Source organism: Phyllostomus discolor, chromosome 2 (genome assembly GCF_004126475.2).
Source record: "Phyllostomus discolor isolate MPI-MPIP mPhyDis1 chromosome 2, mPhyDis1.pri.v3, whole genome shotgun sequence".
In the NCBI taxonomy this organism is placed as follows: domain Eukaryota; kingdom Metazoa; phylum Chordata; class Mammalia; order Chiroptera; family Phyllostomidae; genus Phyllostomus; species Phyllostomus discolor.
Window position 1 is genome coordinate 14,036,322 of NC_040904.2, and position 20,049 is coordinate 14,056,370.

The 20,049-nt window shown below is 39.9% G+C and overlaps 1 pseudogene; it reads right to left on the reverse strand.

The window, feature by feature from the left end:
• Window positions 1–861: 861 nt before the first annotated feature.
• Window positions 862–961, reverse strand: LOC114491189 (annotated as a pseudogene).
• Between the last annotated feature and the right edge of the window lie 19,088 nt (window positions 962–20,049).

Below are 20,049 nucleotides of genomic sequence, written 5' to 3' on the forward strand. Positions count from 1 at the left end.
TGAGGACTTTCAGCTTTTATTCTGAGTGAGCTGGAAAACCACTGGAAGGTTGTGAGTAGAGGAATATGATTTTTTTCTCTTTTTTTATTGTTGTTCAAGCACACTTGTCTCCATTTTTACCCCACTACTCCCCCCCATGCCAGCCACCCCCACCTCCCACACTCAATCCTACCCCCCTTTGGGTTTGTCCATGGGTCCTTTATACATGTTCCTTAATGACCCTTCCCCTTCTTTCCCCCATTATCCTCCTCCCCCGTCTCCTCTGGTTACTGTCAGTTTGCTCTTTGTTTCAGTGTCCCTGGTTCTATTTTGCTTGCTTGTTTGTTTTGTTGATTAGGTTCCGCATATAAGTGAGATCATATGGTATTTTTCTTTCACTGCCTGACTTATTTCACTCAGCATAATGCTCTCTAGTTCCATCCATGATGTTATGAAGAATAAGAGCTCCTTCTTTCTTTCTGCTTCATAGTATTCCATTGTGCAAATGTACCACAGTTTTTTATCCACTCATTTACTGATGGCACTTAGGTTGCTTCCAACACTTGGCTATTGTAAATTGTGCTGCTATAACATTGGGGTGCATAGGTTCTTTTGAACTGGTATATAGAATTTCCTCAGAAAATTAAAAATGGAACTGCCTTTTGACCAAGCAATTCCACTGCTTGGATTATCCCTAGGAATATGATTGTTTTAATAGAATATTTCTGCACTTTGGAGAATACACTGAAGCTGGACAAACATTTAAAACAGGGAAGATGGTAAGGTGGTGATTGAAATAACATAGGCAAAAATAATTTTGTCTTGGATTGGATTGATGTGTGATAAACAGCCAAATTATGGACAGATTCTGAAGATGGGGACATAGAATTTGCTGACAACTTTTGCATGTCGTCCTTGTGCAGGGGCCATGCCAATTTTCTCTGTATCCTTCCAATTTTTTTTAAGTTTATATGCTGCCAAAGCGAACACAGAATTTGCTGACAACTTTTTATAGGGCGTAAAAGAAGGAAACACATCAGGGATGATGCCCAGAGTTTTTTATTGATAACCGAGAGAAGGGGGTCATTGTATTCAATGGGGAAAACTTTGGAGAGGGACAGATAGGTGGTTACGAGGTGTTTAGTTTTAATCATCTTGTTTGAAATGCCTTCCAGTTGAATTTGTTGGGCAGGTGTTTGAAATTCAGAGGCTCGGTTCCAACTGGAGATGTAGACTGAGGAGTCACTAGTGTGTGGCTGGTACTTCAAGCCATGTGACTGGATGAGATCCAGTAGAGGATGTGTATGGATAAAAGAGAGAAGCAGTCCAGGGACTGGGCTCCGGAGCACTCCAGAATCCAGGGGTCAGCAGATGAGGGAGAACCAGCAAAGGAGGCAGAAAAGGAGAAAAGGCAGGTGAGCGGGGAATCTATCTGCTTATTAGAAGGCAAACTGTGTGAGGCCAATCCTCTGTTCAGGGCTTGTGAATGTAGCTCGTTCACAAGAGGCAACCATAGATGCTAGCTGAATGAATAAAACAATATAAGACAATATCAGAGGCTCCTACATGGAGCAGAGAGTTCCTCTTTTCCATGCTGCCAAATCCTTGATCGTTATGGAAGTCTTTCTCAGGCACAGGGACTGCAGATGCATGAGTTTTTCCTTCTCAGATGCAGGTGTCACTTTCCAATGTCCTCCTGTCATTCTCACGCTGGTAGCTCTGTCCTCTAGGGCAGCCATTGGTTATATTTTAACCCTCTGCAGTATTCAGGAAAAGGTATTGTCCTGTGGACCATTTTCCTTTCCTTCTTAAAACTCCCAGGTGATGATAAGCATGCACGTGCATTCCCGGAGAGGAGGAGTGCCTTAGGTCTTTGCCTCTGTGCCTTCCGTATTTTCTTTTCCCTTGGCCAAGCACATTCCCCTTTGTGATACTTTTGTGTTTTGGGAGAGAGTCTCTTGTGGCCTCTCAAAGAGAGTTTCCAACTGCATCAGTCTCCTGAGCCCTCAGTTCAGTGCCACTTGCCCCACTGAGCACTGTGACCAGGGACCCGATGAATCATTTAGTCCCGTTACTCTGGTAATATTCTAACATGGGCATAACAAGTTTCCTTCGTGGTGCCTAGAAACAGTGTATGCTAACCCAGTTACAGATGAGACATTACATGTGATACGTTACTGCACAGTATGGAAAATCTATTTGAATGTGTATATCAGAGTAAAATAATACAATGAAGAATGAAACAGAATTTTACTCGCAAAGTTTTTACCAGAGGAAAAAGTAACATTCAATTCATGAAGCTCATGATTATCAATAAAAAGCCTCACAAAGTATGAAAGAATACAGTTTAGAGTTGTAGTTTTTAGAAGCCCAAGTACTACTGTGACAATTCTTCAAGCTGTTAGAGAGAGGATGATGACAAGTACGTCAGAGGGCCCTAGAAATTACTGGCATCTTAAGGCCAGCAACTGAGTGACGTAAGTGCAGACTTTGAAGAAAACAAATAAAAAGAAAATGACAAGAACAAGGCATTACCTTCAGAAGAACAGAACTACTATCCTACTTAAGTCTCTCGTTTTGTTTTGAAAATGTCAAGCATCCTTGGGCTTAGAATAGCCTTCTGTTTACTGCTTCAAAGTTGGCGAATGTGAGAAAGGGACTTAGATTTGGGTTTCTAAATGTGCACTAGGACGTTCATTTTGGGCATCATAATGTAAGTGGGCAAAGCCTGCATCACATTTGTCAGTTTTTCATTCAAGGATCTACAATGAGGATGAAATTGAGGACTGTTATCATGCTAATTTTGGTTTGCAAATTTCTGATGACTAAGTTTACATAAAAAATGTCATATTATGAGACATATGAGAAATAAATGACATTTATTTTCCTGTGGGGTCCTATGCTTCATAAAGAACACTTGAACAGGTGTTTTCCCCCTCCAGTGTAGAAAATGCACTGGGGCTATACAGCAGTCCCCCCCCCCCCCCCGCCCATGTCCTCGGGTGATACCTTCTGAGGCCCCCAGTGGATGCCTGAAATTGGGGATAGTGCTGAACCCTATTTATACTGTTTCTACCTATATGTTTGCCCCTCTAATAAAGTTTCATGTATAAATTAGACACAATAAGAGATGGAAAACAATAACTAATAATACAATAGGACAATTATGACAATATATTGAAAGAAGCGTTATGTGTATATCTCTCTCTCTCTCCCTCAAAATATCTGATAGGTGAGTGGGGTAGTAGATGTTTGACAGATGGGGAACTTACACAGAATGGACACACTGGACGAGGGATGGTCCTGGGTGGGGCAAAGTGGGAGGGCTCAAAACTTCACCATGCTACTCAGAACAACTCAAAATTTAGATTTATGGATGGTTTATCTCTGGAATTTTCCATTTAACCCTTTTAGACAGCAGTTGATTGTGGGTAGCTGAAACTGAGGAAAGCAAACTGTGGATTGGGGGGGGAACTACTGTACACGAAGCCCTCATGTAATGTCTTCGATCAAGTCTTCGACTTTACGTGAAATGATGTATAATGAAATCAATTTGACTATAGGCCCATTGATTTAAACAATAGTAGATTCCCATAACATGTCATGTTAAAACAAAACAATGTTAGCCCTGGCTGGCGTAGCTCAGTGGATTGAGCGCGGGCTGGGAGCCAAAGTGTCCCAGGTTCGATTCCCAGCCAGGGTACATTCCTGGGTTGCAGGTCATAACCCCCAGCAACCGCACATTGATGTTTCTCTCTCTCTCTCTCTCCCTCCCCTCCCTCCCTAAAAATAAAAAAAAAACAACAAAAAAAAAACCAATGTTGAACCAAACCACCTAATTCTAGGACCTGCTATAGTTTAAAGGTAACACTTAGACAATTTGTCATCGAGCTTTGATGGAATCTAATAAGAGAATGGGGCATTTACATGGAAATGATGTCAAGCTTTGTCAACGATAATAACACTTAGAGAGTCTCTTGTCACAGGAAACACCAGCTGAATAAAAGTTCAGAGACCATAATTTTTTGTATTAAAAGTAATTTAGAACTCACATTTTAATTTTTCCCTTCTTCTCTACTTTGTTACATACCATTCTCTAACTTTCAGTTACTTTTACATTTATACATGTCAAATATTTTACTAAAATTCATTCTTGGGTGATCATTGCAATGTATGAAAAGGCTTTTTTTTATGCCCTGGCTGGCGTAGCTCAGTGGATTGAGTGTGGGCTGCGAACCAAAGTGTCGCAGGTTCGATTCCCAGTCAGGGTACATGCCTGGGTTGCAGGCCATGACCTCCAGCAACTGCACTGCACATTGATGTTTCTCTCTCATTCCTTCTCTCCCTCTCTCTCTCTCTCTCCCCCCCTTCCCTCTCTATAAATAAATAAATAAATAAAATCTTTAAAAATATGTTTAGAAAAGGCTTTTTTTGGGGGGGGGGGTCTTCTTCATTGTTCTGAAACCAATGAAAGGCATCAGAAATTGTCTGGGTTGTTGATGGTCCCAGTGTGTTTGGGTTCTTACGGTGAAATACAATAGACTGTGGCTTAAACAACAGAAATTTATTTGGTCACTGTTTGAAGACTTTAAAAAACTGAAACTTTGCAGTTGCATCAATTTCTGTTTAGCTGTAAAATGAAGTTAGATGTGTTTATACATTAGTGTGGTGTGTAGTTTATGCTTGATCACACTTTCATTAGTCGCGAATAGTTCTGAAATTATTCCTATCAAGTGGGCCCAAAAGAAGGACCATGATTAAGGCACTTTTTAAAAAAAGATTTCATTTATTTATTTTTAGAGAGAGGGGAAGGGAGAGAGGAAGAGAGGGAGGGAAACGTAAATGTGTGGTTGCCCCTCATGTGCCTCCTACTGGAGCCCTGGCCTGCAGCCCAGGCTTGTGCCCTGACTAGGAATCCAACCGGCGACCCTTTGCTTCGAAGTCTGGTGCTCAATCCACTGGTAATCTGGTGCTGAGCCACACCAGCCGGGGCCAGTTAATACACTTTTGAAATCCTCTTTAATATCATTGCCACCATCAGACCTTTCCAAGGTAGTCCTGTATTTAATTTCAAAAACTGGGCTGAACGAGTTCAGGAGACAGCCTGAGTTTATATGCGTTGAGTCTGGCTTTGTCCTACCAGCTTCCTCAGTACTATTGTCACCCTTAGGCTTTAAAACTGTTTCTGTGTGTTTGCCCTTTTATTTATTTTAGCTGCTGGACACACCTTTTCCTTTTTAAACTGGTGGGCCGGTGGCCTTTCCTTGTAATAACAGTTGACATAATGCCGCTGAGCTGAAAGAAAACACTACTAAGGAAACACTGGCTATTTCCAACTTTCTCAGACGTCTGTGAGGAGGAATGCAGGTCTCAGACCAGGGTCCGGTGCAGAAAGAGACACCAGTGCTTGTGGCTCGGAATTTCAGGTTCTCAGGCACGCTTCTTTTTGCTTGGGATTTACATTCTCCCCCGATAGGATATGGGATTAGAACAATAATGAGATACCTTTCATTTTACCTGTTAGATTGAAAAATGGTTTGAATAAGCAAAAAACAACCATTGCTGAGAAATACTTGGGGATATAAACTTCCCTTATTTTTGTGGTAGGGGTGGGAATTCCGCGACTGTTTTGGCAAATAAATGCGACAGCAATTATTTGAATCAAGACTATATGTTTTATGGCAATTTTCCAGTTCTAGAAATCTAACTTACATTAAAAGTCACATTTGGGCCCTGGCTGGCATAGCTCAGTGGATTGAGCGCGGGCTGCGAACCAAAGTGTCTCAGGTTCGATTCCCAGCCAGGGCACATGCCTGGGTTGCAGGCCATGACCCCCAGCAACCGCACATTGATGTCTCTCTCTCTCTCTCTCCCTCCCTTCCCTCTCTAAAAACAAATAAAATCTTTAAAAAAAGAGTCACATTTGGTAAAGAACGTGTATACACGTAATGCTGTTCGTAGCATTGGTTTTTCGTGACCATAAACCATAAACAATCTGAATGCCATGAACAGGTGACTTAATAAAGTGTGGTGTACATTTGCATGCAAGGGCATGCGCAGTGGAAAATGATATATAGGATATTTAAATGTCCCACGTGGGAGGGCTGTTCACAACATACTGTGAGGCGAATAAAAGCAAATTCAGAGTAAAGTGAATAATATCGACCTGTTGAAAAAAACCCCAAACCTAAAACCAGATTTTGTGCCCTTCTTTCCTGCTGGAACCACAGAGGGTACAGGAGAGAAAAAAGGACAGTTCCTTCTGGGCCTGAAATTCTTAACAAAAAGCGAAGGACTTTTCACAGCTGGAGATCAAGCTCCTGAGAAAGAAGTTTGTTCCAAGGACATGTGGAAAGGTAAGAGAGGAGTTCATCGCTGAGGAAGGTGCGCACTGTCACAGGGGTATGGGCAGATGGGCAGAGCTGAAGCAGGGATGTCTCTGACGACAAGAAAAGCTGGCAGTTTCTGTGCACCTACGGAGCCCACGTTGGCACGTCATCAGGATCAGTGTCAATGGGGTGGACCCAAAGTTCCAAAAGGTGTTGTAGCTTCTTCAAGTTTGCCAGATTTTCAGTGATGCCTTCGTAGAGGCTTTTGTGAACACGCTGAGGATTGTGGAACCATGTATTTCATAGAGGTCCTCGAACCTGAAGTTAGTGAAGGAGTCGATCTGCGTGCGTGGTTATGACAAAGTCAGTAAGAAGCTAATTGTGCTGACAGATAATACATTGCTTGCTCTATCCCTTGGTAGACATGGTGTATTCTGCATAAAGAATCTCATTCGTGAGAGCTAGACTATTGGAAATTGCTTCCAACAGAAGCAAACAACTTCAGCTGGCCTTTCAATTATCTTCTTGAGGTGGGCTGAAGAAAAAGATCACACATTTTGTAGGAGGTGGAGATGCTGGCAATGGGAGAGTCTAAACCAACAGGCTTATTAGAAAGATGAACTAAGGTGTATACCATAGTTATTTTTGTAATCTGGTCAGTTAATGAACAGTGACTCCTTCCAAACTGAAATGTAAAACAACAAAAACAATCCTCCCCTCCTCCACTCCCATTCCTAAGAAAACAGGTTATTGGATTAACCGAAGAGAAAAATGGGACAAGTACCTACTCAATTCCTCATGTTTGTTACTTAAGGGAGGTATGGGGGGGGCATATTTTCATTCATTCATTCATTCACTCATTTATTCATTTGTTATATCATAAAAGGAAGCCACAAAGATGGACAGTGGGTAGGAGGAGGGCTGGTCACCAACATGGCAGCCAGCCTCGTTATCATCCCTCTAAATGTGAGCAGGGGGTACCTCTAACCTTTTGAGCACAGAGATTTAGAGATGGAAGTTGATTGAGGAGGAAGAGAATGGCTGGACCATCCATATTGCTTATAGTTACTGATAGCCATGCTCCTCTGTACAAGGGTTTTCAGGTTGCCCAGGGCAACTATCTTCTCAGTTCTGTGCAACAGCGCAGTAGCATCCTGCTTCAGGAGGAGTTTTACTCTGACCTCTGCCAGCTTCCTAGGGTGGGAAGGATGAAAGAGCAGAAGGTTATTGATGGACAGATGTGCATTTTCTGTAGATAGGTATCTGTCCAAGCTTCCAGATGAGTCAAGAAATTCACCAGATATTCATGCTTTCTTCTTCATCTCACCCACAGACCTAGGCACCCATTTCCATGTGGGTGCCATTGTCCAAAGATTTGGTAGAAGTACATGGTAGGACAATATTTGAAGTTATTAATCTATGCTATTTTTCTCCTTCTATGAGTATGTATTCTCTTCCCTCTCTTCCTCCTCATTCAAGCAGATAGTTGACTGTGAGAAAGAGTGAGGTAGGATAATGTTTCTGGCTACTAATGATCAGTAACCCAATCTGAAGGAGAAGTCAGACAAGACTGCCAGAAAAGGCAAAATGAAGGAGGATGTGTGGGCATTGACCAGGTCCTTTGGCCAGAGATATGATAGAAGGGAATTTTCCAAGCTAAAAAGAGGTACCCATAAGAATAAGGGGGTATTGGGAGGAAGTGAAGGGTGGAGTTTGTGGGGGCAAAAAGATAGGGTCAGCGCCTGATTTCCAACCACATAAAGACAGGAGTGGGCAGACCTGTAGAGGAAACACATGTGTGGTATTGACACAAATGAAACTAAGAGGGTCCATTTCCCCAATGGCAGACATTTTGGAATTATATTTAAAAAATGCTGTAATGAATAGCCTTGTGTTCCCGTGCAAGAGTTTTTCTGGGATTTACACTTTAGAAGTTGGCTTGCTGGGTCCTAAGCTTCAAATTTTGCTAGATATTGCCAAAACTGCTCTCCAGATTATACAAATTTGCTTTTTCAACCTCTTATATATTTTCTTCTCAAGTGTAAACTACATTCCCTATAGTAAAACTTCAATGTTTATTAATCATCATTACTTAACATTAAGAATTTGAAAGTTCTTTTAGTTCCCCGCCACACCTGTCATTGTCAGGCTTTTGACTTTTTTTCCAGTTTGACAGACATAAAAATGAACCTTGATTTAATTTGCATGTTTCTATTGCTAGCACGTTATAGCTTTCCCCCCATGTATTTATTGTCTGTACAGAACTTCTCTTTTGCGAACTGGAGGTTTATATTTATTTCTTTACTGGAATTTTTGTCTTTTTCTTGTACATAGGTATTCTAGATTGCAATTATTTCTCAAATATCTTTAAATATTTTTCTCTTTCTCTAGCTTGCCTTTTAACTTTGTTTATGGTGTCCAATATATGGGGCTATAACATGTTAATATCTTGAAATATATTCATCTTTTAGTTTGTACTTAATGGTTCTTAATAGATTTTATTTTTTTGAGCAGTTTCATGTCCATTGCAAAACTGAGCAGAAGCTACACAAATTTGCCTCATACCTTCTACTTCCACACATGGATAACCTCTTCCATAATAAACATCCCCACCAAAGTGGTACATTTGTTACAACTGATGAACCTTTTATATTTTAAGAGATCTTTTCTTACATGAATGTTATGAAGTAATCTACTTTTTTTTTCTAAAACCTTTTGAGGTTGCTTTGAGCCTTTATGTCTTTAACCTATGTGGATGTCCTATTTGTATATAGAATGAGGAGGAATTTAATTTTCTATACATTTAAAAGTTTCTTCCTCAATCACATGGGGTTAGACCATGCTATTGACAGAACTGACCAGCAGTCCCACTGAAAGATGCAGGATAGCAAAGCGGTTCATAGCAGGCATCAGGATTAGACATTGTGGGTAAACCACTGTGCCTGTGATAAGGCTCAGAAACCAAAGAAAAAACCAGTGGTGTTATCTGGAACAGTTAGTGGGGTGACCACTTGGCAGTCACCCATGTTGAGGACATTGGCTAATGGGGAACTAGGGACATTCACTGATTGAAACAGGATACAACTGTTGGCCTCCCAACTGGGTCAGACAGCCAACCACCAGCAAATGTAGTAGCAAATACAGCAGAACTAATAGAGCCACAGAATTTTTTTAAGCAACTATAGACAACCAAGAAGAAAGCATTTTCTGGATAATGTTTAACATCACTAAGTTATTTAATATATTTGACATACATAGTATATTTAACATATACTGTAACCATCTTTAAGTTTAAAAAAAAAACTGAACCTAGTGGAAGGAAGGGAAAGATCCTCTTTTAATTGTTTAGTTAGGAAAAATAAGATTTAGATTTATTTCCCCCCAAAAGAATAAAATAAAATCAAGTTTAATAATTTGAGCAGAGATTATAATTTTTCTTATAAAATTTATTTCCTACAAGTGAGATAATTACACAGAAGTCACAGTAATTCTTGTATTTATATAGTTTTTTAAAGAACATAAAGAAAACCTTGAGTTGTAGAACCCACTTAATTATGGTTTCTAGTGTAAAGTCTCAGTGTACATCATCTCAGTTATCGGAGTCGACCCACTGTGTGATTTCTAAGACGAGTATCAAATTAAACATTTGAAATATAGATCAATCTTTGTAGTAAACATTTTTTAAAATACAAATAATTAGCTGGGAATATCCCACATATATTTCTGAATCCCCCAGTTTGCCCACGTAATTTTTCTCATTGTTCTGTAACACATGGGATTCTTTCTATGAATGACATCAGTTTGGAAATACCCCGTGGTTTTCTGAGTTATAAATGGACATCTCACTCTGTATGACTGATTATATTATGATTCATACTTTCACTTCTGTTTTTTTATACTATCATTTTGAAAAAGTGAAAATGAAACTGTTTCATTGGTCAACAGTTCACAAGAGAGAGTAAAAAGTAAGGTGAGTATAACGTTTCACAAAACATTTCAGGGTTATATTTCAAAAATATCTTTGACAATATTGTGACAACTATTTGTTAAGGAAGAAACAATGTAGTTGTGAAAATTGCTCTCAGAGAGTTAATCTGGGACTTAGCATCGACTATTGTCAGAGTTCTGTTTTACACAGAACATTTCCTCCAGCATGTCTCTCTGTCTAAAAACTGCGTAGAACTCAGCCGTACACTGCTATAATTCGTCCCCTTAAATACTGCACTATGGTAGAAAAATGATGATAGCTAAAGAGTTAGGAAGAAAGAAAGGGAGGAAAAAAGGAGGGAAGGAAGGGGAAAAAAAGAAAAAGGAAGGAAGGGAAAAAGGATGGATGGAAGGAAGGAAAGAAGGAAGGAAGGAAAGAAGGAAAGAAGTAAGAAAGGAAGGAAGGAAAGAAGTAAGAAAGGAAGGAATGAAAGAAGAAAGGGAGAAAGGAAGGAAGGAAAAAAGGAGGGAAGAAAGGGGAAAAATGAAAAAGGAAGGAAGGGAAAAAGAATGGATGGAAGGAAAGAAGGAAGGAAGGGAGGAAGGAAGGGAGGAAAGAAGGAAGGAAGGGAGGCAGGAAGGAAGGGAGGAAAGATGGAAAGGCAGGCAGTGTGGAAAGGCTCCACCTGACTCCAGGTTTGAGAGACTTTATTTATTCATTAAAGTTTCTTTAGGGCAGGAGTCACACCTGCTTATTGTTGTGTTCCCTTGTATCTTTGTCAGTTCCTGGCACATAGCAACGTTCAACAAATATTTGTGGAGTAAATGAACATAGTAGCTCACAAACAATTTCCATACCTCATGGTTTTCTGCGGAAAACCACAAGAACAAAAAATGGCTTCTGAGGTCTCAGGATTTTAGTAACCATAAAGTATCAGGAATCTAATGAATTTCTCTTATAAGATTCTTAAAGTAGCCTCACAAGGCAGGAGACCAAAGGCTAGATGTCCCAATGCCTTGTGATTCTTTAACTTTACTTGCTAGAATGAAAATTTAACCAGAGATTATAAACCCCTTAAAGATTAATGTGGCTTAAAAAATCTTTTTATTAAGTATATATTTACCTTTCTGAGCTGCCTGTCACCAAATGGCAGTTTCTACCAAAGAATTGTCTTGTGGGTCCTTATGTGTTTTCCTATAAATGAATTAAATCCTCACCTTCAAATCTCTCCTTCCCAGACTAAATTTCTTGTTCTACCTATACTGCTTGATGCTTGTGTTTCAAATTTACCAACTCCTTTAGCTTAAGGCATTGAAGAATGATCCTATCTAACAGAGGAAAGCACCCTCTGTTTGTAACCATCATCAACATCTTAAGATGGGGCAGTCAATCACTCTTTGGATTTCTATGACGTTGAAACACAGGAAGGAATGGCTGTGTAAAAGGTAAGGTGTAAAAAATGTCCCAAGGGCAGTACATTTGTGAGGGCTGTTTAGTGGGAAATATAAAAAGTTACTCCTTCCAAAAACTGTCAGGAGAGCCCCAAACACCATTAAAAATATTAGAACATCCAATGTCAGTTATACCAAAAACCTGAGATGAAAACATCATGGAGAATGTGCTGAGAATATTAATAAAATCATTCTTATTTTAAGCTACTACCTTTTCTGATAGTTAATCAGCAGTAGATTACAGAGCAGAATTGCTATAAAGATTAAATGGATATTAATGAAAAGAAAGTCAAACAGTGAAATTCTATTTGAAAACCGAAGGCAGTTAACAGCAGAAATATGGAAATCAACTTACTGAAACAGAATTGCTAATAAGCCACTAAGACTTGACTTGTAATCTGTTAAATATTTTTAAAAGAAATAATGTGTTAAGCAGAAAGGGAGTTGGTCAGTCTGGCACATGAGAGAAGAAAACAAAGAGTCCATGAAGCACACTTTGGCAGAGACTTTCAGAGAAATTTGTTCCCAAGATTTGTCATTTCTGGTGCTGATCGTTGACATTGCGGCATTAGTTATTCGTTGCTTGATGTCAATGAACATCTTGTTTAAATCAATCCCTACTTACTCTGAATTCAAATTCACTAAATGCTATTTTGATTATAATTGGATTTCTGACATAACTCTACAAGGAAGGAATGCACTGGCCAGAGGGTCCCTTGGCAGTTGTATCTTTCATCATAATTAATGGGTTTTTTTTTTCCTCCGGGTTTGTACAGACATCTCCTCAATCTAGTCCGTACAAGTTACGCTCCCCAAGTTTGACCTAGTCCGGGTGCTGACGGTGTTGATTATTCGTGTAGACGAGGCAGGGCTTTGGGCTGCAGTGGCTCTCCCAAGGCTGCTGCCACTTTGATGAGCCCTCGTGGCCTTCCTCCTTTTTGCGGGGACAGTGGGAAAGAGTACCTGGTGGACTGCTGCACCACAAATGTTCGTTGCCATTCTGAAGTGTTCCCTCCAGGAGCTGGCAGAAAGAAGAGAAAAAGGAAATAGTGTACTGAAAAGAAGAAAGCAGGGAGGAAAGAGAGAGCAAAGGAGTTGGCTGAAGAAACGCTTTGTTGACATACGAAGTTCTGATAGAAATTTCCCTTGTGATGGCATAGTTTACCTTGTCAAATCTGATAGTTAATCTTATGTGTCAACTTACCTGGACCGTGGAGTGCACAGACATTTGGCCAAACATTGTTCTGGGTGTGTTTGTTAACATTTGAACTGGTAGACCTCGTAAAGCAGGTTGGCCTCCCCCATGTGGGTGGGCCTCATCCAATCAGTTGAAGGTCTGGATAGAACAAAAGGCTGACCCACTTGAACAAGAGGGTACTCCTTCTGCCTGGCTGCTTTTGGGCTGAGGCATCAGGTTTTTTTCTTGCTTTCAGACTCTAACTGAACCATCGTCTCTTCCTGGGTCTCAGGCCTGCCAGTGTTCTGACTGGGTGTCCTGCGTGCCAGCTGAAGATCTTGACATCCTGCCAGCCTTCATGATCACGTGGGCCATTCTCGTTCTCTGTCTATATACATCCTATTGGTTTTGTTTCTTTGAATAACCCTGCCTGGTGCATCAGGTGTTTTTAAGAAATGGAATTTGGCTAGGCAGTTTTACTTTTGCAAACGAATTAGGTCTTTAATGCATTCATTGGCAAGGGAACATTTTCATCTAAATTAGATTTTCTGCAACTCCGTGTAAATGTGTTTTCCATTTTTTCCTTTAATGAAGACACATCCCTTTCCACGAACACTTGTCAAATTTATCCCTAGTGGTGCAAAGTCAAATATAATAATTAACTTAAAAATGGGGTGGACTTTCATGTGAGAAATGTCTATGGTACATTTCGCCTGGTTGGTTTTATTTGTGATGCTGCCCCATTTCCTGTAGCTCAACAGGCTATTCCCTCAAATCCCCAAACTCAAACCTGACTCTTCTCTTCAGCAAACCACCCACTACAAAGTCAACAGCTCTACAACTTGCAAGTCCTGCCAAGATGCTTTTGAGGATAATTTATTACAGGAAAATATAAATCAACAAGGGCTTATACTCCATCCCAGTAACAGAAGAGCATTCACTAATTTCACAAGCATTTCTTGAGCACCTACCAATGCAGCAGACTGGAGAAGCAAAGATGAAACAAACACAAACTTTTTCCTCAGAGAAGGAATATGGGAAAATAGATACGAAAGCTCAGAAGGAAAGTGCCTAATGTTTACGGAGCATCTCTGCTTTACCTGGCAGGCTGTCGAGGGCTTTGCAGTGGATCTTCACAACAACATTCCGAGGCAGATACTATCATTCCTTATTTCTGAGAACACCGAGGCTCAGGGAGGTCCTCTGATTAGGAGAGTAGAAATTATGAAATTATAGCTAACATTTGCTGAGCATCAGTGAGAGAGCAGACTTCAAACTTGTCTCTTACAAAGCCAGAAATGGATGAGTTACTCTTTCTCCCTCTCCTTTCTTCTTCAAATGCATGCCGACTTCAAGACTTACCAGTTCTACTCCAGTTAATCCAAGGATACCGTCATTTCTCACCTAGATCATTGGATTAGACTCCTCCATCCTTTTTGATCCCCTTCCAATTTCTTTTCCACATAGTAGTAGCCAGGCTGGATTTTTGAGTTTCAAATCTTGTTAAATTATAACTCTTCTCAAAATATTACACAGTTTCTCATGTTCATTGGATAAAGTTAAAAAAAATCATTGTCTTAGAAAACCAAAGACAAGGTTCTGGTTTCTGGACCCTAACTACCACTCTATCTGCATTGCACATCAAGTTTCTCTTCCTTTAGGCACACGGATCTTTTGTCGTCGCCGTGTTCTAATCACATGCCTCTGGCCATAGGACCCGTTCCCTTTCTGCTCCTCCCAATATTCTTGAACATTATCTCCTTCAGAGATTTTACCATAATTGGGATTTCTTCCTGCGATCCTTCAATTATTGATTGTGTCCCCCACTAGTTTAGACACACCAACTATTCTGAAAGGGACTGTGTCACTCTTTTTCCTCCTATTGTATCTCTGCCCTAGCAAAGTGCTGGCACATAACAGAGCTTGACAAACAAAGGCATGGTCTCTATCAATGCTCACATCCTCTGTCTCAGAGATACTGCCATCCCTCAATTTACACGTGCAGCCGGAGGGGTTCGGTTGGTTTATTGACATGCCCCAAATTGCAAAACCAGTAGGTGGGAGAACTTGGTGTTTTTACTTTTTCAGACTATATCTTAGATCTCTCTGTTCCTTAAGCTTTGGAGAATAACAAGAACCACGAGACCATGCCCATCTCCCCCCACCCCTATTTTTTTGTTACGGATGACATTGAACACCTGAACTTTCAGTGATTGTAGGTATTTCTGAACACACATTTTTGTTTTGGAAAAATGAACTGACTAGCTTTTAATAAAATCTGATTAAGAAAAAAAATAACCATGGATGGTCCCATAACCAGATACTCTAGTTATTTTTGATTTGGTGGATGATACCAATAAATAAAATTTTCTTCCCAGATGTGCTGCAAAAGAAGTTGAGGTGACAAGCAGGATGGTTTAGTTCAAGTACATACCTACACTGACAACTTTTTACCATCTCTGTTAGTAGTACTCAGGATGGCTTGTCTGGTTATACTCTTTTTATCAGGTTGGGCCACATATGATGGCTGATAATTATTTTTGATTACAAAACAGCATATTCATGTGGTTTAATCCCTTCATAAAGAGCTATTTCCCTGTCTCTCCTCTGTGTCCTAGGAAACATTTCATTTCTTCTTCTTTTTTTAATCCTCACCTGAAGATATGTTTATTGATTTGAGAGAGAGAGACAGAGAGAGACAGGGAGAGCGACAGAGAGAGTTGGATGCCTCTGATATGTTCCTGGACCAGGGATCAAACCCTCAACCTAGGTATGTGCCCTGACTGGAAATTGAACCTGCAACATTTTGGCATATGGGACAGTGCTCCAATAAACTGAAGCACCCAGGAAAATCTTTCATTTCTTGTCAGCCCATTGAAAAGAGGCCAATTTTGATCAACTTTTCTCACTAGAATGTTGATCTTTTTTCTCCATTACTATATGTTTATCCATCTTCCATCTGGAAGCTGTTGACTAGTTGGAGATTATCTACTATTTGATCAGGAGTAGTAAAGCCTCGTATAGTAAAAAGAATGGAGGAATTCACAAGTTCCAAGGACCCAGTATATTTATAACTCTTTTTTAAGAAAACATGGCCCAAAGCAATATCTTCTTGCAGACTTTGCTATGACCCATGATGACTGCTCATGTTGAGGGAAAGCAGTGGGCACTGTGAATTGGACCAAGGAGCAGGAGGTAACCTCTATTCAAGAAAAGGAGATGAGAAATCATGTAGGCCAAAATGAATGACCTTGGTTTCTGAATTTCCAGTTTCTACTCTGTCTCTAGGAGGCCCTGCTGTCCATTATTTCTCATCTGTGAATATCCATGGAGTTTTTCTTTTATAGCTTTCTAATAAAACTCTTTATTTGTGCCTGTTAGGGAAGATGCTTTTCCTCATCACCAAACAATCTCTGACCAAGATAAGAATTAAATGGGATGACTATGTGAGGTTTTTTGTTTTGTTTTTTTTTTTCTTCTTTTATAAACTATAAAGACAAATACGATGAGTGGCTATTTAAAAAGAGAAATGTCCTTTTTCTGTGGAAGTTGGCTTCCATAATAGAAATTTATTTTCTTTTGGCCAATAAGATTGTTTGCAAAAAGCCAGTAACCAAGGAGAAGAAGATGTTGCTTCCGTGAGGTATGAATGCGTGTTATTAGACAGTCAACACAAATGCACAAGCAAACATTATTCATTTGCAATCCAGAGGCTTTAGGAAGTTGTTCAGTTGAACTTCCCCTTTTCCCTTCAGGAGGGATTAATTGGAACTCCTGTGGTTTATGGACAACCAAGAAGATCACCGCTGGCCACACTTCAAAACTTTCTTGAACAGCTATAAAATCAATTGGCTTAGACCTTAAGTACCATTCCTCATGAGAAGATTTTATCCCAATGAACAAGTGGTTTTGAAAAAATTTTCACCAAGGCACGAAAAACACATTGGAGAACATTACAAATGGATTGATTTTATTTATTTCACAAACCTTTTCACTGTCCTTCAGAGGGGGTTATTCAAGCAAAGATTGTGCTGAATTTAAAGGGCAAAGATTTGAAATCAGAAGAATCAACTTTCCTTTATTTCTGAATAGCAATTTTTACAGCTCTCGTATCTTGCTTTTCCTTATCTACAGATAAGAACATCCAGGGTTGACCTACATTACTTCAGTGATGTTTGTTCAGTTAAACACCAGGCATCTCCATCTTTTCCCTGTGTTATCTTTAGGACCAGATGTCAATAGGGTACAGAGCCACTTTGGAGCTCTTCTAAGGGTCAGTGATGAGTGCAGAGATCATATCAAGAGTCCATAAGAAAATAATGTTGCTGGTTTAGAAGCCCAAGGACAATATCTCTTAATCGGAGCAAAGATTGTATTTGAAAGATGTTTCTTATCCCTGATAAGTAATGTGTTGCATAGGATGGGATGTAGGTTTCTATTTTTTTGGTGGTTAGAGAGAGACTGAGCTAGAAGGGAATTGGTTATTATGGGATAAAAGCACAAACCTTCATGAATGTATATTCCCCAAAGCTGAACGTGAGGCTCTGCATAGCCTCTCACCCAAGCCTGCAGTCATTCAGACATTCTAGAATCAACAAAGTGTATTAATATTCTGAAGACTTTGCTGGTTCTGACTGCTCACTCTTCCTTCAAGTCTTTCTTAAACACTGCTATCGACAAGGGGCACTGGTAGCTAATGTCTATGCCCTTTAAATGTCTACTATGTACCAATTGCCATTTGGGCCAAATGGAGAAAATAATGTAATTTGATCATATTTCAGGCACTATATCCAAGCCTATGTACTATTATATATTGATTTTTTAAAAGGTCCTAAAAGGATATTATTGAATATATGTGTATTTTATAGATCCAGAGATGGAAGTTTGAAGAGGTGAACCTGACAGACCCCATCCAAACACACACAATTATTAAGTAAGTGGAAGTTTCAGGGTTCAAATCCAAACTTATTTGGTTTCCAATCTGGTGTTCCTAACTGATATAGTCTACTATGTCTAAGCACTGATATTTTTGCCTTTAAGGAACTGAAATTTTAGTCATACTGGTAAACTTGTTAGTAGTTGGTCAAGCAGGTCATGGTGGAGGAAAGCATAGACACTGAGAGAATATGGGGGTGGCACCTAAACTTGACTGATGGGGTGAGACGTGGCATCCTGGAGAAGGTGACTGTGCTGGATGAGTACGTGTCCGTCAACACTGATGAAAGAAAACCAAATTTTGGGTGTTGGGGAGAGCATGTGCACACACTGGAAATGAAATAGTTTTTGTGGAGTTGGGACAAGAGTAGAAGTTGAGGAGTCATCTTGGATGGGAGTAGAGAAGTGGGTGGTGACCTCGCATGGGACCATTGTATAGCACGCTGAAGGATTGGATTTTAGCCATAAATCAATAGGAAGACCTCGAGGACTTCATGAATAAGAGTAACACGATCAGATTTGAATGTTAAAAATTTCTCTTTGGGCCCTGGCTGGCGTAGCTCAGTGGATTGAGCACAGGCTGTGAACCAAAGTGTCACAGGTTCGATTCCCAGTCAGGGCACATGCCTGGGTTGCAGGCCATGACCCCCAGCAACCACACATTGATGTTTCTCTCTCTCTCTCTATCTCACTCCCTTCCCTCTCTAAAAATAAATAAATAAAATCTAAAAAAAATTTTCTCTTTGGAAGTTGTATGGAAATTGGGTTTGAAGTGGTTGGAGAAAGAGAAACCAGGTTTTGCTGTTAAAAAGTAATTTGTGCAAGAAGAGGTGAGTCCCCAAATATGATAGTGACAATGTGGATGAAGAGGAAGGGAAGATTTGAACAACTTTTGGAACTGAATTTACTAAACTTAGTGACAAGATTACATGTAAAGAAGAAATGAATAAAAAAGAAAAAAAACTTGAAGATGATTGCCAGTTTTCTCTCTTGGCTGACTTGTCTCATTGCAGGAATGGCTACTCAGGAGGAGTGGATTACCAGTAAAATAATAGGGTACCTCTATGGGATACTCAGGTAGTGAGGCTTAGAATTGTACAAATGGATGGAGCTTAGCAGAGAGGTGTAAGCTAAAGATATGCTTCTGGTGCTCATTGGCATAAAGGTGGTCACTCAGCTCATTAGAGAGGATGAAGTCCTTTAGGGACAGTGTAAAGAAAGAGGAAGAAGAGGATTTGTAGAGAAAGCTCTGATATTTACAGGATGAGTAGATTAAAAGAAGCCTGTAAAAAGTAAAGAGAAGGAAAAACCAGGTGGGTAGAAACTAATCCAAGGCTGATTATATAGTCAATTAAACAAAAGTGCATAAGAACTCCCAAAAGAAGAATGGTAGGAACTAGCTTTAAGTTCCACAGAGAAGTGAGAAAAATTGAAAAGCATCCTTTAAGTCTAACATCAGGATGATGATGGACATGCCTTTCAGTTTAATGACAACTTTTGTTCCTCGCTGCCCTAACTGGGATAAGGCTTAGTGTGGTCAGATGGCCAGGGAGAGGGGGGTCACCTTGGTACACCAGTATAACGTCCACAAAGAGATGGCATGGCAGAAAAGGATTTCTCTTCCCTGCCTCCCTCTCTCCCTATCTTTATTGCCTTAGTCATGCCTAGAGTGACTAGAGTCATGCCTACTTTAAACAAATTAACTTTTTTTCTTTGGGTCCTGATGTATGTTTAATGCACTTTGAATTTATTTCCTTCCTTTTCATGCCAACTCTTTCAATACATATACTCACTACGTGATCTGTTTTGTTTGTAAACTTTGAAATGGAATCTTAGCCTCCTGAAACTGCTTATTAGTGACCTATTTCTACTGAAAACCAGTGGCCTTTTACAATCCTCCGCCTCCTGGGCTATTCAGCTGCATGTGAGTCTGTTGGGAGCCTTCCTTGAAAAATAGTCTTATCCTTCCTCTCTGTGTCACCACAACATTCTCAGTCTTCCCCCCCGGGTCTTATTTTCTCCCACATCCGAGTCACTGGAGTTTCTCAAGGACTAGTCTAGCTTTCTCTTCTCTTTTACAAACTAGTTTCTTCATAGAGTTTTATGTACTCAGAGTTTTATTATAAAGTTGACGATGAAAAATATTACATCTACACCTGTGATCTGAGGTATTTTTTAAAAAGATTTTATTTATTTATTTTTTAGAGAGGGAAGGGAGGGAGAAAGAGAGAGAGAGAAACATCAATGTGT